General features: G+C 48.4%; 32 non-coding genes across 32 annotated transcripts; all 32 read left to right on the top strand.

Annotated features, from left to right (window-relative positions):
- Positions 1-52: 52 nt before the first annotated feature.
- LOC140589284 (5S ribosomal RNA) lies at positions 53-171 on the top strand. Its single transcript, XR_011990461.1, has one exon. It is a non-coding gene; the product is annotated as a 5S ribosomal RNA (ribosomal RNA).
- A 297-nt stretch (positions 172-468) lies between these two features.
- Positions 469-587, top strand: LOC140589283 (5S ribosomal RNA). The gene has a single exon (XR_011990460.1). It is a non-coding gene; the product is annotated as a 5S ribosomal RNA (ribosomal RNA).
- Positions 588-884: 297 nt separating this feature from the next.
- LOC140589626 (5S ribosomal RNA) lies at positions 885-1,003 on the top strand. Its single transcript, XR_011990805.1, has one exon. It is a non-coding gene; the product is annotated as a 5S ribosomal RNA (ribosomal RNA).
- A 297-nt stretch (positions 1,004-1,300) lies between these two features.
- LOC140589757 (5S ribosomal RNA) lies at positions 1,301-1,419 on the top strand. The gene has a single exon (XR_011990936.1). It is a non-coding gene; the product is annotated as a 5S ribosomal RNA (ribosomal RNA).
- Positions 1,420-1,716: 297 nt separating this feature from the next.
- Positions 1,717-1,835, top strand: LOC140589282 (5S ribosomal RNA). Its single transcript, XR_011990459.1, has one exon. It is a non-coding gene; the product is annotated as a 5S ribosomal RNA (ribosomal RNA).
- Positions 1,836-2,132: 297 nt separating this feature from the next.
- LOC140589281 (5S ribosomal RNA) lies at positions 2,133-2,251 on the top strand. The gene has a single exon (XR_011990458.1). It is a non-coding gene; the product is annotated as a 5S ribosomal RNA (ribosomal RNA).
- Positions 2,252-2,548: 297 nt separating this feature from the next.
- On the top strand, positions 2,549-2,667 carry LOC140589280 (5S ribosomal RNA). The gene has a single exon (XR_011990457.1). It is a non-coding gene; the product is annotated as a 5S ribosomal RNA (ribosomal RNA).
- Positions 2,668-2,964: 297 nt separating this feature from the next.
- Positions 2,965-3,083, top strand: LOC140589279 (5S ribosomal RNA). Its single transcript, XR_011990456.1, has one exon. It is a non-coding gene; the product is annotated as a 5S ribosomal RNA (ribosomal RNA).
- A 297-nt stretch (positions 3,084-3,380) lies between these two features.
- LOC140589948 (5S ribosomal RNA) lies at positions 3,381-3,499 on the top strand. The gene has a single exon (XR_011991127.1). It is a non-coding gene; the product is annotated as a 5S ribosomal RNA (ribosomal RNA).
- Positions 3,500-3,796: 297 nt separating this feature from the next.
- On the top strand, positions 3,797-3,915 carry LOC140590800 (5S ribosomal RNA). Its single transcript, XR_011991637.1, has one exon. It is a non-coding gene; the product is annotated as a 5S ribosomal RNA (ribosomal RNA).
- A 297-nt stretch (positions 3,916-4,212) lies between these two features.
- LOC140589871 (5S ribosomal RNA) lies at positions 4,213-4,331 on the top strand. Its single transcript, XR_011991050.1, has one exon. It is a non-coding gene; the product is annotated as a 5S ribosomal RNA (ribosomal RNA).
- A 297-nt stretch (positions 4,332-4,628) lies between these two features.
- On the top strand, positions 4,629-4,747 carry LOC140589277 (5S ribosomal RNA). The gene has a single exon (XR_011990454.1). It is a non-coding gene; the product is annotated as a 5S ribosomal RNA (ribosomal RNA).
- Positions 4,748-5,044: 297 nt separating this feature from the next.
- LOC140589276 (5S ribosomal RNA) lies at positions 5,045-5,163 on the top strand. The gene has a single exon (XR_011990453.1). It is a non-coding gene; the product is annotated as a 5S ribosomal RNA (ribosomal RNA).
- Positions 5,164-5,460: 297 nt separating this feature from the next.
- On the top strand, positions 5,461-5,579 carry LOC140589275 (5S ribosomal RNA). The gene has a single exon (XR_011990452.1). It is a non-coding gene; the product is annotated as a 5S ribosomal RNA (ribosomal RNA).
- A 297-nt stretch (positions 5,580-5,876) lies between these two features.
- Positions 5,877-5,995, top strand: LOC140589645 (5S ribosomal RNA). Its single transcript, XR_011990824.1, has one exon. It is a non-coding gene; the product is annotated as a 5S ribosomal RNA (ribosomal RNA).
- Positions 5,996-6,292: 297 nt separating this feature from the next.
- LOC140589274 (5S ribosomal RNA) lies at positions 6,293-6,411 on the top strand. The gene has a single exon (XR_011990451.1). It is a non-coding gene; the product is annotated as a 5S ribosomal RNA (ribosomal RNA).
- A 297-nt stretch (positions 6,412-6,708) lies between these two features.
- Positions 6,709-6,827, top strand: LOC140589273 (5S ribosomal RNA). Its single transcript, XR_011990450.1, has one exon. It is a non-coding gene; the product is annotated as a 5S ribosomal RNA (ribosomal RNA).
- Positions 6,828-7,124: 297 nt separating this feature from the next.
- Positions 7,125-7,243, top strand: LOC140589271 (5S ribosomal RNA). Its single transcript, XR_011990448.1, has one exon. It is a non-coding gene; the product is annotated as a 5S ribosomal RNA (ribosomal RNA).
- A 297-nt stretch (positions 7,244-7,540) lies between these two features.
- On the top strand, positions 7,541-7,659 carry LOC140589848 (5S ribosomal RNA). Its single transcript, XR_011991027.1, has one exon. It is a non-coding gene; the product is annotated as a 5S ribosomal RNA (ribosomal RNA).
- Positions 7,660-7,956: 297 nt separating this feature from the next.
- Positions 7,957-8,075, top strand: LOC140589270 (5S ribosomal RNA). Its single transcript, XR_011990447.1, has one exon. It is a non-coding gene; the product is annotated as a 5S ribosomal RNA (ribosomal RNA).
- Positions 8,076-8,372: 297 nt separating this feature from the next.
- LOC140589269 (5S ribosomal RNA) lies at positions 8,373-8,491 on the top strand. The gene has a single exon (XR_011990446.1). It is a non-coding gene; the product is annotated as a 5S ribosomal RNA (ribosomal RNA).
- A 297-nt stretch (positions 8,492-8,788) lies between these two features.
- LOC140589756 (5S ribosomal RNA) lies at positions 8,789-8,907 on the top strand. The gene has a single exon (XR_011990935.1). It is a non-coding gene; the product is annotated as a 5S ribosomal RNA (ribosomal RNA).
- A 297-nt stretch (positions 8,908-9,204) lies between these two features.
- On the top strand, positions 9,205-9,323 carry LOC140589268 (5S ribosomal RNA). The gene has a single exon (XR_011990445.1). It is a non-coding gene; the product is annotated as a 5S ribosomal RNA (ribosomal RNA).
- Positions 9,324-9,620: 297 nt separating this feature from the next.
- On the top strand, positions 9,621-9,739 carry LOC140589625 (5S ribosomal RNA). Its single transcript, XR_011990804.1, has one exon. It is a non-coding gene; the product is annotated as a 5S ribosomal RNA (ribosomal RNA).
- A 297-nt stretch (positions 9,740-10,036) lies between these two features.
- LOC140589267 (5S ribosomal RNA) lies at positions 10,037-10,155 on the top strand. The gene has a single exon (XR_011990444.1). It is a non-coding gene; the product is annotated as a 5S ribosomal RNA (ribosomal RNA).
- Positions 10,156-10,452: 297 nt separating this feature from the next.
- On the top strand, positions 10,453-10,571 carry LOC140589265 (5S ribosomal RNA). The gene has a single exon (XR_011990442.1). It is a non-coding gene; the product is annotated as a 5S ribosomal RNA (ribosomal RNA).
- Positions 10,572-10,868: 297 nt separating this feature from the next.
- LOC140589124 (5S ribosomal RNA) lies at positions 10,869-10,987 on the top strand. Its single transcript, XR_011990301.1, has one exon. It is a non-coding gene; the product is annotated as a 5S ribosomal RNA (ribosomal RNA).
- A 297-nt stretch (positions 10,988-11,284) lies between these two features.
- LOC140590043 (5S ribosomal RNA) lies at positions 11,285-11,403 on the top strand. The gene has a single exon (XR_011991222.1). It is a non-coding gene; the product is annotated as a 5S ribosomal RNA (ribosomal RNA).
- Positions 11,404-11,700: 297 nt separating this feature from the next.
- On the top strand, positions 11,701-11,819 carry LOC140589264 (5S ribosomal RNA). Its single transcript, XR_011990441.1, has one exon. It is a non-coding gene; the product is annotated as a 5S ribosomal RNA (ribosomal RNA).
- Positions 11,820-12,116: 297 nt separating this feature from the next.
- On the top strand, positions 12,117-12,235 carry LOC140589263 (5S ribosomal RNA). Its single transcript, XR_011990440.1, has one exon. It is a non-coding gene; the product is annotated as a 5S ribosomal RNA (ribosomal RNA).
- A 297-nt stretch (positions 12,236-12,532) lies between these two features.
- Positions 12,533-12,651, top strand: LOC140589262 (5S ribosomal RNA). Its single transcript, XR_011990439.1, has one exon. It is a non-coding gene; the product is annotated as a 5S ribosomal RNA (ribosomal RNA).
- Positions 12,652-12,948: 297 nt separating this feature from the next.
- On the top strand, positions 12,949-13,067 carry LOC140589261 (5S ribosomal RNA). The gene has a single exon (XR_011990438.1). It is a non-coding gene; the product is annotated as a 5S ribosomal RNA (ribosomal RNA).
- The last annotated feature ends 289 nt before the right edge of the window (positions 13,068-13,356 follow it).

Here is a 13,356-nt window from a genome sequence, read left to right as displayed (position 1 = left end):
CTCAATAAACCCTCAACTGAAAACAAAAGTGCTGATTCTGGCCGCTTCCCTCGCTTACGGCCATACCGTTCCGACTGCGCCCGATCTCGTCTGATCTCGGAAGCTAAGCGGGGCCGGGCTTGGTTAGTACTTGGTTGGGAGACTGCCCGGGAATACCAAGTGCCGTAAGCTTTTTCTTAGTTTCACCTTATCCAGAGGGCCCTGCGTCTTGCCACGAATGTAAAGATGTCACTACCCTTTCATTTCACAAATTACCTTTATTTGTACAAAGACGGCAGTCCCCGCCCACTTTTGCAGAAAGTACTCGTAGCAATCGTATACAACTCACCGATTTCTTCCTCATTTTAATAACGACTTTCTCAAAGACATCTTGACATCAATGCCGCATCGACGTCTGCTCTTCTCTCGGTGCGACTCTCAATAAACCCTCAACTGAAAACAAAAGTGCTGATTCTGGCCGCTTCCCTCGCTTACGGCCATACCGTTCCGACTGCGCCCGATCTCGTCTGATCTCGGAAGCTAAGCGGGGCCGGGCTTGGTTAGTACTTGGTTGGGAGACTGCCCGGGAATACCAAGTGCCGTAAGCTTTTTCTTAGTTTCACCTTATCCAGAGGGCCCTGCGTCTTGTCACGAATGTAAAGATGTCACTACCCTTTCATTTCACAAATTACCTTTATTTGTACAAAGACGGCAGTCCCCGCCCACTTTTGCAGAAAGTACTCGTAGCAATCGTATACAACTCACCGATTTCTTCCTCATTTTAATAACGACTTTCTCAAAGACATCTTGACATCAATGCCGCATCGACGTCTGCTCTTCTCTCGGTGCGACTCTCAATAAACCCTCAACTGAAAACAAAAGTGCTGATTCTGGCCGCTTCCCTCGCTTACGGCCATTCCGTTCCGACTGCGCCCGATCTCGTCTGATCTCGGAAGCTAAGCGGGGCCGGGCTTGGTTAGTACTTGGTTGGGAGACTGCCCGGGAATACCAAGTGCCGTAAGCTTTTTCTTAGTTTCACCTTATCCAGAGGGCCCTGCGTCTTGCCACGAATGTAAAGATGTCACTACCCTTTCATTTCACAAATTACCTTTATTTGTACAAAGACGGCAGTCCCCGCCCACTTTTGCAGAAAGTACTCGTAGCAATCGTATACAACTCACCGATTTCTTCCTCATTTTAATAACGACTTTCTCAAAGACATCTTGACATCAATGCCGCATCGACGTCTGCTCTTCTCTCGGTGCGACTCTCAATAAACCCTCAACTGAAAACAAAAGTGCTGATTCTGGCCGCTTCCCTCGCTTACGGCCATACCGTTCCGACTGCGCCCGATCTCGTCTGATCTCGGAAGCTAAGCGGGGCCGGTCTTGGTTAGTACTTGGTTGGGAGACTGCCCGGGAATACCAAGTGCCGTAAGCTTTTTCTTAGTTTCACCTTATCCAGAGGGCCCTGCGTCTTGCCACGAATGTAAAGATGTCACTACCCTTTCATTTCACAAATTACCTTTATTTGTACAAAGACGGCAGTCCCCGCCCACTTTTGCAGAAAGTACTCGTAGCAATCGTATACAACTCACCGATTTCTTCCTCATTTTAATAACGACTTTCTCAAAGACATCTTGACATCAATGCCGCATCGACGTCTGCTCTTCTCTCGGTGCGACTCTCAATAAACCCTCAACTGAAAACAAAAGTGCTGATTCTGGCCGCTTCCCTCGCTTACGGCCATACCGTTCCGACTGCGCCCGATCTCGTCTGATCTCGGAAGCTAAGCGGGGCCGGGCTTGGTTAGTACTTGGTTGGGAGACTGCCCGGGAATACCAAGTGCCGTAAGCTTTTTCTTAGTTTCACCTTATCCAGAGGGCCCTGCGTCTTGCCACGAATGTAAAGATGTCACTACCCTTTCATTTCACAAATTACCTTTATTTGTACAAAGACGGCAGTCCCCGCCCACTTTTGCAGAAAGTACTCGTAGCAATCGTATACAACTCACCGATTTCTTCCTCATTTTAATAACGACTTTCTCAAAGACATCTTGACATCAATGCCGCATCGACGTCTGCTCTTCTCTCGGTGCGACTCTCAATAAACCCTCAACTGAAAACAAAAGTGCTGATTCTGGCCGCTTCCCTCGCTTACGGCCATACCGTTCCGACTGCGCCCGATCTCGTCTGATCTCGGAAGCTAAGCGGGGCCGGGCTTGGTTAGTACTTGGTTGGGAGACTGCCCGGGAATACCAAGTGCCGTAAGCTTTTTCTTAGTTTCACCTTATCCAGAGGGCCCTGCGTCTTGCCACGAATGTAAAGATGTCACTACCCTTTCATTTCACAAATTACCTTTATTTGTACAAAGACGGCAGTCCCCGCCCACTTTTGCAGAAAGTACTCGTAGCAATCGTATACAACTCACCGATTTCTTCCTCATTTTAATAACGACTTTCTCAAAGACATCTTGACATCAATGCCGCATCGACGTCTGCTCTTCTCTCGGTGCGACTCTCAATAAACCCTCAACTGAAAACAAAAGTGCTGATTCTGGCCGCTTCCCTCGCTTACGGCCATACCGTTCCGACTGCGCCCGATCTCGTCTGATCTCGGAAGCTAAGCGGGGCCGGGCTTGGTTAGTACTTGGTTGGGAGACTGCCCGGGAATACCAAGTGCCGTAAGCTTTTTCTTAGTTTCACCTTATCCAGAGGGCCCTGCGTCTTGCCACGAATGTAAAGATGTCACTACCCTTTCATTTCACAAATTACCTTTATTTGTACAAAGACGGCAGTCCCCGCCCACTTTTGCAGAAAGTACTCGTAGCAATCGTATACAACTCACCGATTTCTTCCTCATTTTAATAACGACTTTCTCAAAGACATCTTGACATCAATGCCGCATCGACGTCTGCTCTTCTCTCGGTGCGACTCTCAATAAACCCTCAACTGAAAACAAAAGTGCTGATTCTGGCCGCTTCCCTTGCTTACGGCCATACCGTTCCGACTGCGCCCGATCTCGTCTGATCTCGGAAGCTAAGCGGGGCCGGGCTTGGTTAGTACTTGGTTGGGAGACTGCCCGGGAATACCAAGTGCCGTAAGCTTTTTCTTAGTTTCACCTTATCCAGAGGGCCCTGCGTCTTGCCACGAATGTAAAGATGTCACTACCCTTTCATTTCACAAATTACCTTTATTTGTACAAAGACGGCAGTCCCCGCCCACTTTTGCAGAAAGTACTCGTAGCAATCGTATACAACTCACCGATTTCTTCCTCATTTTAATAACGACTTTCTCAAAGACATCTTGACATCAATGCCGCATCGACGTCTGCTCTTCTCTCGGTGCGACTCTCAATAAACCCTCAACTGAAAACAAAAGTGCTGATTCTGGCCGCTTCCCTCGCTTACGGCCATACCGTTCCGACTGCGCCCTATCTCGTCTGATCTCGGAAGCTAAGCGGGGCCGGGCTTGGTTAGTACTTGGTTGGGAGACTGCCCGGGAATACCAAGTGCCGTAAGCTTTTTCTTAGTTTCACCTTATCCAGAGGGCCCTGCGTCTTGCCACGAATGTAAAGATGTCACTACCCTTTCATTTCACAAATTACCTTTATTTGTACAAAGACGGCAGTCCCCGCCCACTTTTGCAGAAAGTACTCGTAGCAATCGTATACAACTCACCGATTTCTTCCTCATTTTAATAACGACTTTCTCAAAGACATCTTGACATCAATGCCGCATCGACGTCTGCTCTTCTCTCGGTGCGACTCTCAATAAACCCTCAACTGAAAACAAAAGTGCTGATTCTGGCCGCTTCCCTTGCTTACGGCCATACCGTTCCGACTGCGCCCGATCTCATCTGATCTCGGAAGCTAAGCGGGGCCGGGCTTGGTTAGTACTTGGTTGGGAGACTGCCCGGGAATACCAAGTGCCGTAAGCTTTTTCTTAGTTTCACCTTATCCAGAGGGCCCTGCGTCTTGCCACGAATGTAAAGATGTCACTACCCTTTCATTTCACAAATTACCTTTATTTGTACAAAGACGGCAGTCCCCGCCCACTTTTGCAGAAAGTACTCGTAGCAATCGTATACAACTCACCGATTTCTTCCTCATTTTAATAACGACTTTCTCAAAGACATCTTGACATCAATGCCGCATCGACGTCTGCTCTTCTCTCGGTGCGACTCTCAATAAACCCTCAACTGAAAACAAAAGTGCTGATTCTGGCCGCTTCCCTTGCTTACGGCCATTCCGTTCCGACTGTGCCCGATCTCGTCTGATCTCGGAAGCTAAGCGGGGCCGGGCTTGGTTAGTACTTGGTTGGGAGACTGCCCGGGAATACCAAGTGCCGTAAGCTTTTTCTTAGTTTCACCTTATCCAGAGGGCCCTGCGTCTTGCCACGAATGTAAAGATGTCACTACCCTTTCATTTCACAAATTACCTTTATTTGTACAAAGACGGCAGTCCCCGCCCACTTTTGCAGAAAGTACTCGTAGCAATCGTATACAACTCACCGATTTCTTCCTCATTTTAATAACGACTTTCTCAAAGACATCTTGACATCAATGCCGCATCGACGTCTGCTCTTCTCTCGGTGCGACTCTCAATAAACCCTCAACTGAAAACAAAAGTGCTGATTCTGGCCGCTTCTCTTGCTTACGGCCATACCGTTCCGACTGCGCCCGATCTCGTCTGATCTCGGAAGCTAAGCGGGGCCGGGCTTGGTTAGTACTTGGTTGGGAGACTGCCCGGGAATACCAAGTGCCGTAAGCTTTTTCTTAGTTTCACCTTATCCAGAGGGCCCTGCGTCTTGCCACGAATGTAAAGATGTCACTACCCTTTCATTTCACAAATTACCTTTATTTGTACAAAGACGGCAGTCCCCGCCCACTTTTGCAGAAAGTACTCGTAGCAATCGTATACAACTCACCGATTTCTTCCTCATTTTAATAACGACTTTCTCAAAGACATCTTGACATCAATGCCGCATCGACGTCTGCTCTTCTCTCGGTGCGACTCTCAATAAACCCTCAACTGAAAACAAAAGTGCTGATTCTGGCAGCTTCCCTTGCTTACGGCCATACCGTTCCGACTGCGCCCGATCTCGTCTGATCTCGGAAGCTAAGCGGGGCCGGGCTTGGTTAGTACTTGGTTGGGAGACTGCCCGGGAATACCAAGTGCCGTAAGCTTTTTCTTAGTTTCACCTTATCCAGAGGGCCCTGCGTCTTGCCACGAATGTAAAGATGTCACTACCCTTTCATTTCACAAATTACCTTTATTTGTACAAAGACGGCAGTCCCCGCCCACTTTTGCAGAAAGTACTCGTAGCAATCGTATACAACTCACCGATTTCTTCCTCATTTTAATAACGACTTTCTCAAAGACATCTTGACATCAATGCCGCATCGACGTCTGCTCTTCTCTCGGTGCGACTCTCAATAAACCCTCAACTGAAAACAAAAGTGCTGATTCTGGCCGCTTCCCTTGCTTACGGCCATACCGTTCCGACTGCGCCCGATCTCGTCTGATCTCGGAAGCTAAGCGGGGCCGGGCTTGGTTAGTACTTGGTTGGGAGACTGCCCGGGAATACCAAGTGCCGTAAGCTTTTTCTTAGTTTCACCTTATCCAGAGGGCCCTGCGTCTTGCCACGAATGTAAAGATGTCACTACCCTTTCATTTCACAAATTACCTTTATTTGTACAAAGACGGCAGTCCCCGGCCACTTTTGCAGAAAGTACTCGTAGCAATCGTATACAACTCACCGATTTCTTCCTCATTTTAATAACGACTTTCTCAAAGACATCTTGACATCAATGCCGCATCGACGTCTGCTCTTCTCTCGGTGCGACTCTCAATAAACCCTCAACTGAAAACAAAAGTGCTGATTCTGGCCGCTTCCCTTACTTACGGCCATACCGTTCCGACTGCGCCCGATCTCGTCTGATCTCGGAAGCTAAGCGGGGCCGGGCTTGGTTAGTACTTGGTTGGGAGACTGCCCGGGAATACCAAGTGCCGTAAGCTTTTTCTTAGTTTCACCTTATCCAGAGGGCCCTGCGTCTTGCCACGAATGTAAAGATGTCACTACCCTTTCATTTCACAAATTACCTTTATTTGTACAAAGACGGCAGTCCCCGCCCACTTTTGCAGAAAGTACTCGTAGCAATCGTATACAACTCACCGATTTCTTCCTCATTTTAATAACGACTTTCTCAAAGACATCTTGACATCAATGCCGCATCGACGTCTGCTCTTCTCTCGGTGCGACTCTCAATAAACCCTCAACTGAAAACAAAAGTGCTGATTCTGGCCGCTTCCCTTGCTTACGGCCATACCGTTCCGACTGCGCCCGATCTCGTCTGATCTCGGAAGCTAAGCGGGGCCGGGCTTGGTTAGTACTTGGTTGGGAGACTGCCCGGGAATACCAAGTGCCGTAAGCTTTTTCTTAGTTTCACCTTATCCAGAGGGCCCTGCGTCTTGCCACGAATGTAAAGATGTCACTACCCTTTCATTTCACAAATTACCTTTATTTGTACAAAGACGGCAGTCCCCGCCCACTTTTGCAGAAAGTACTCGTAGCAATCGTATACAACTCACCGATTTCTTCCTCATTTTAATAACGACTTTCTCAAAGACATCTTGACATCAATGCCGCATCGACGTCTGCTCTTCTCTCGGTGCGACTCTCAATAAACCCTCAACTGAAAACAAAAGTGCTGATTCTGGCCGCTTCCCTTGCTTACGGCCATACCGTTCCGACTGCGCCCGATCTCGTCTGATCTCGGAAGCTAAGCGGGGCCGGGCTTGGTTAGTACTTGGTTGGGAGACTGCCCGGGAATACCAAGTGCCGTAAGCTTTTTCTTAGTTTCACCTTATCCAGAGGGCCCTGCGTCTTGTCACGAATGTAAAGATGTCACTACCCTTTCATTTCACAAATTACCTTTATTTGTACAAAGACGGCAGTCCCCGCCCACTTTTGCAGAAAGTACTCGTAGCAATCGTATACAACTCACCGATTTCTTCCTCATTTTAATAACGACTTTCTCAAAGACATCTTGACATCAATGCCGCATCGACGTCTGCTCTTCTCTCGGTGCGACTCTCAATAAACCCTCAACTGAAAACAAAAGTGCTGATTCTGGCCGCTTACCTTGCTTACGGCCATACCGTTCCGACTGCGCCCGATCTCGTCTGATCTCGGAAGCTAAGCGGGGCCGGGCTTGGTTAGTACTTGGTTGGGAGACTGCCCGGGAATACCAAGTGCCGTAAGCTTTTTCTTAGTTTCACCTTATCCAGAGGGCCCTGCGTCTTGCCACGAAGGTAAAGATGTCACTACCCTTTCATTTCACAAATTACCTTTATTTGTACAAAGACGGCAGTCCCCGCCCACTTTTGCAGAAAGTACTCGTAGCAATCGTATACAACTCACCGATTTCTTCCTCATTTTAATAACGACTTTCTCAAAGACATCTTGACATCAATGCCGCATCGACGTCTGCTCTTCTCTCGGTGCGACTCTCAATAAACCCTCAACTGAAAACAAAAGTGCTGATTCTGGCCGCTTCCCTTGCTTACGGCCATACCGTTCCGACTGCGCCCGATCTCGTCTGATCTCGGAAGCTAAGCGGGGCCGGGCTTGGTTAGTTCTTGGTTGGGAGACTGCCCGGGAATACCAAGTGCCGTAAGCTTTTTCTTAGTTTCACCTTATCCAGAGGGCCCTGCGTCTTGCCACGAATGTAAAGATGTCACTACCCTTTCATTTCACAAATTACCTTTATTTGTACAAAGACGGCAGTCCCCGCCCACTTTTGCAGAAAGTACTCGTAGCAATCGTATACAACTCACCGATTTCTTCCTCATTTTAATAACGACTTTCTCAAAGACATCTTGACATCAATGCCGCATCGACGTCTGCTCTTCTCTCGGTGCGACTCTCAATAAACCCTCAACTGAAAACAAAAGTGCTGATTCTGGCCGCTTCCCTCGCTTACGGCCATACCGTTCCGACTGCGCCCGATCTCGTCTGATCTCGGAAGCTAAGCGGGGCCGGGCTTGGTTAGTACTTGGTTGGGAGACTGCCCGGGAATACCAAGTGCCGTAAGCTTTTTCTTAGTTTCACCTTATCCAGAGGGCCCTGCGTCTTGCCACGAATGTAAAGATGTCACTACCCTTTCATTTCACAAATTACCTTTATTTGTACAAAGACGGCAGTCCCCGCCCACTTTTGCAGAAAGTACTCGTAGCAATCGTATACAACTCACCGATTTCTTCCTCATTTTAATAACGACTTTCTCAAAGACATCTTGACATCAATGCCGCATCGACGTCTGCTCTTCTCTCGGTGCGACTCTCAATAAACCCTCAACTGAAAACAAAAGTGCTGATTCTGGCCGCTTCCCTCGCTTACGGCCATACCGTTCCGACTGCGCCCGATCTCGTCTGATCTCGGAAGCTAAGCGGGGCCGGGCTTGGTTAGTACTTGGTTGGGAGACTGCCCGGGAATACCAAGTGCCGTAAGCTTTTTCTTAGTTTCACCTTATCCAGAGGGCCCTGCGTCTTGCCACGAATGTAAAGATGTCACTACCCTTTCATTTCACAAATTACCTTTATTTGTACAAAGACGGCAGTCCCCGCCCACTTTTGCAGAAAGTACTCGTAGCAATCGTATACAACTCACCGATTTCTTCCTCATTTTAATAACGACTTTCTCAAAGACATCTTGACATCAATGCCGCATCGACGTCTGCTCTTCTCTCGGTGCGACTCTCAATAAACCCTCAACTGAAAACAAAAGTGCTGATTCTGGCCGCTTCCCTCGCTTACGGCCATACCGTTCCGACTGCGCCCGATCTCGTCTGATCTCGGAAGCTAAGCGGGGCCGGTCTTGGTTAGTACTTGGTTGGGAGACTGCCCGGGAATACCAAGTGCCGTAAGCTTTTTCTTAGTTTCACCTTATCCAGAGGGCCCTGCGTCTTGCCACGAATGTAAAGATGTCACTACCCTTTCATTTCACAAATTACCTTTATTTGTACAAAGACGGCAGTCCCCGCCCACTTTTGCAGAAAGTACTCGTAGCAATCGTATACAACTCACCGATTTCTTCCTCATTTTAATAACGACTTTCTCAAAGACATCTTGACATCAATGCCGCATCGACGTCTGCTCTTCTCTCGGTGCGACTCTCAATAAACCCTCAACTGAAAACAAAAGTGCTGATTCTGGCCGCTTCCCTCGCTTACGGCCATACCGTTCCGACTGCGCCCGATCTCGTCTGATCTCGGAAGCTAAGCGGGGCCGGGCTTGGTTAGTACTTGGTTGGGAGACTGCCCGGGAATACCAAGTGCCGTAAGCTTTTTCTTAGTTTCACCTTATCCAGAGGGCCCTGCGTCTTGCCACGAATGTAAAGATGTCACTACCCTTTCATTTCACAAATTACCTTTATTTGTACAAAGACGGCAGTCCCCGCCCACTTTTGCAGAAAGTACTCGTAGCAATCGTATACAACTCACCGATTTCTTCCTCATTTTAATAACGACTTTCTCAAAGACATCTTGACATCAATGCCGCATCGACGTCTGCTCTTCTCTCGGTGCGACTCTCAATAAACCCTCAACTGAAAACAAAAGTGCTGATTCTGGCCGCTTCCCTCGCTTACGGCCATACCGTTCCGACTGCGCCTGATCTCGTCTGATCTCGGAAGCTAAGCGGGGCCGGGCTTGGTTAGTACTTGGTTGGGAGACTGCCCGGGAATACCAAGTGCCGTAAGCTTTTTCTTAGTTTCACCTTATCCAGAGGGCCCTGCGTCTTGCCACGAATGTAAAGATGTCACTACCCTTTCATTTCACAAATTACCTTTATTTGTACAAAGACGGCAGTCCCCGCCCACTTTTGCAGAAAGTACTCGTAGCAATCGTATACAACTCACCGATTTCTTCCTCATTTTAATAACGACTTTCTCAAAGACATCTTGACATCAATGCCGCATCGACGTCTGCTCTTCTCTCGGTGCGACTCTCAATAAACCCTCAACTGAAAACAAAAGTGCTGATTCTGGCCGCTTCCCTCGCTTACGGCCATACCGTTCCGACTGCGCCCGATCTCGTCTGATCTCGGAAGCTAAGCGGGGCCGGGCTTGGTTAGTACTTGGTTGGGAGACTGCCCGGGAATACCAAGTGCCGTAAGCTTTTTCTTAGTTTCACCTTATCCAGAGGGCCCTGCGTCTTGCCACGAATGTAAAGATGTCACTACCCTTTCATTTCACAAATTACCTTTATTTGTACAAAGACGGCAGTCCCCGCCCACTTTTGCAGAAAGTACTCGTAGCAATCGTATACAACTCACCGATTTCTTCCTCATTTTAATAACGACTTTCTCAAAGACATCTTGACATCAATGCCGCATCGACGTCTGCTCTTCTCTCGGTGCGACTCTCAATAAACCCTCAACTGAAAACAAAAGTGCTGATTCTGGCCGCTTCCCTCGCTTACGGCCATACCGTTCCGACTGCGCCCGATCTCGTCTGATCTCGGAAGCTAAGCGGGGCCGGGCTTGGTTAGTACTTGGTTGGGAGACTGCCCGGGAATACCAAGTGCCGTAAGCTTTTTCTTAGTTTCACCTTATCCAGAGGGCCCTGCGTCTTGCCACGAATGTAAAGATGTCACTACCCTTTCATTTCACAAATTACCTTTATTTGTACAAAGACGGCAGTCCCCGCCCACTTTTGCAGAAAGTACTCGTAGCAATCGTATACAACTCACCGATTTCTTCCTCATTTTAATAACGACTTTCTCAAAGACATCTTGACATCAATGCCGCATCGACGTCTGCTCTTCTCTCGGTGCGACTCTCAATAAACCCTCAACTGAAAACAAAAGTGCTGATTCTGGCCGCTTCCCTCGCTTACGGCCATACCGTTCCGACTGCGCCCGATCTCGTCTGATCTCGGAAGCTAAGCGGGGCCGGGCTTGGTTAGTACTTGGTTGGGAGACTGCTTGGGAATACCAAGTGCCGTAAGCTTTTTCTTAGTTTCACCTTATCCAGAGGGCCCTGCGTCTTGCCACGAATGTAAAGATGTCACTACCCTTTCATTTCACAAATTACCTTTATTTGTACAAAGACGGCAGTCCCCGCCCACTTTTGCAGAAAGTACTCGTAGCAATCGTATACAACTCACCGATTTCTTCCTCATTTTAATAACGACTTTCTCAAAGACATCTTGACATCAATGCCGCATCGACGTCTGCTCTACTCTCGGTGCGACTCTCAATAAACCCTCAACTGAAAACAAAAGTGCTGATTCTGGCCGCTTCCCTCACTTACGGCCATACCGTTCCGACTGCGCCCGATCTCGTCTGATCTCGGAAGCTAAGCGGGGCCGGCCTTGGTTAGTACTTGGTTGGGAGACTGCCCGGGAATACCAAGTGCCGTAAGCTTTTTCTTAGTTTCACCTTATCCAGAGGGCCCTGCGTCTTGCCACGAATGTAAAGATGTCACTACCCTTTCATTTCACAAATTACCTTTATTTGTACAAAGACGGCAGTCCCCGCCCACTTTTGCAGAAAGTACTCGTAGCAATCGTATACAACTCACCGATTTCTTCCTCATTTTAATAACGACTTTCTCAAAGACATCTTGACATCAATGCCGCATCGACGTCTGCTCTTCTCTCGGTGCGACTCTCAATAAACCCTCAACTGAAAACAAAAGTGCTGATTCTGGCCGCTTCCCTCGCTTACGGCCATACCGTTCCGACTGCGCCCGATCTCGTCTGATCTCGGAAGCTAAGCGGGGCCGGGCTTGGTTAGTACTTGGTTGGGAGACTGCCCGGGAATACCAAGTGCCGTAAGCTTTTTCTTAGTTTCACCTTATCCAGAGGGCCCTGCGTCTTGCCACGAATGTAAAGATGTCACTACCCTTTCATTTCACAAATTACCTTTATTTGTACAAAGACGGCAGTCCCCGCCCACTTTTGCAGAAAGTACTCGTAGCAATCGTATACAACTCACCGATTTCTTCCTCATTTTAATAACGACTTTCTCAAAGACATCTTGACATCAATGCCGCATCGACGTCTGCTCTTCTCTCGGTGCGACTCTCAATAAACCCTCAACTGAAAACAAAAGTGCTGATTCTGGCCGCTTCCCTCGCTTACGGCCATACCGTTCCGACTGCGCCCGATCTCGTCTGATCTCGGAAGCTAAGCGGGGCCGGGCTTGGTTAGTACTTGGTTGGGAGACTGCCCGGGAATACCAAGTGCCGTAAGCTTTTTCTTAGTTTCACCTTATCCAGAGGGCCCTGCGTCTTGCCACGAATGTAAAGATGTCACTACCCTTTCATTTCACAAATTACCTTTATTTGTACAAAGACGGCAGTCCCCGCCCACTTTTGCAGAAAGTACTCGTAGCAATCGTATACAACTCACCGATTTCTTCCTCATTTTAATAACGACTTTCTCAAAGACATCTTGACATCAATGCCGCATCGACGTCTGCTCTTCTCTCGGTGCGACTCTCAATAAACCCTCAACTGAAAACAAAAGTGCTGATTCTGGCCGCTTCCCTCGCTTACGGCCATACCGTTCCGACTGCGCCCGATCTCGTCTGATCTCGGAAGCTAAGCGGGGCCGGGCTTGGTTAGTACTTGGTTGGGAGACTGCCCGGGAATACCAAGTGCCGTAAGCTTTTTCTTAGTTTCACCTTATCCAGAGGGCCCTGCGTCTTGCCACGAATGTAAAGATGTCACTACCCTTTCATTTCACAAATTACCTTTATTTGTACAAAGACGGCAGTCCCCGCCCACTTTTGCAGAAAGTACTCGTAGCAATCGTATACAACTCACCGATTTCTTCCTCATTTTAATAACGACTTTCTCAAAGACATCTTGACATCAATGCCGCATCGACGTCTGCTCTTCTCTCGGTGCGACTCTCAATAAACCCTCAACTGAAAACAAAAGTGCTGATTCTGGCCGCTTCCCTCGCTTACGGCCATACCGTTCCGACTGCGCCCGATCTCGTCTGATCTCGGAAGCTAAGCGGGGCCGGGCTTGGTTAGTACTTGGTTGGGAGACTGCCCGGGAATACCAAGTGCCGTAAGCTTTTTCTTAGTTTCACCTTATCCAGAGGGCCCTGCGTCTTGCCACGAATGTAAAGATGTCACTACCCTTTCATTTCACAAATTACCTTTATTTGTACAAAGACGGCAGTCCCCGCCCACTTTTGCAGAAAGTACTCGTAGCAATCGTATACAACTCACCGATTTCTTCCTCATTTTAATAACGACTTTCTCAAAGACATCTTGACATCAATGCCGCATCGACGTCTGCTCTTCTCTCGGTGCGACTCTCAATAAACCCTCAACTGAAAACAAAAGTGCTGATTCTGGCCG

The sequence above is a fragment of the Paramormyrops kingsleyae genome, chromosome 4 (genome assembly GCF_048594095.1).
Source record: "Paramormyrops kingsleyae isolate MSU_618 chromosome 4, PKINGS_0.4, whole genome shotgun sequence".
NCBI classification, from domain to species: Eukaryota; Metazoa; Chordata; class Actinopteri; order Osteoglossiformes; family Mormyridae; genus Paramormyrops; species Paramormyrops kingsleyae.
This window is presented reverse-complemented; position numbering and strand designations above follow the sequence as displayed.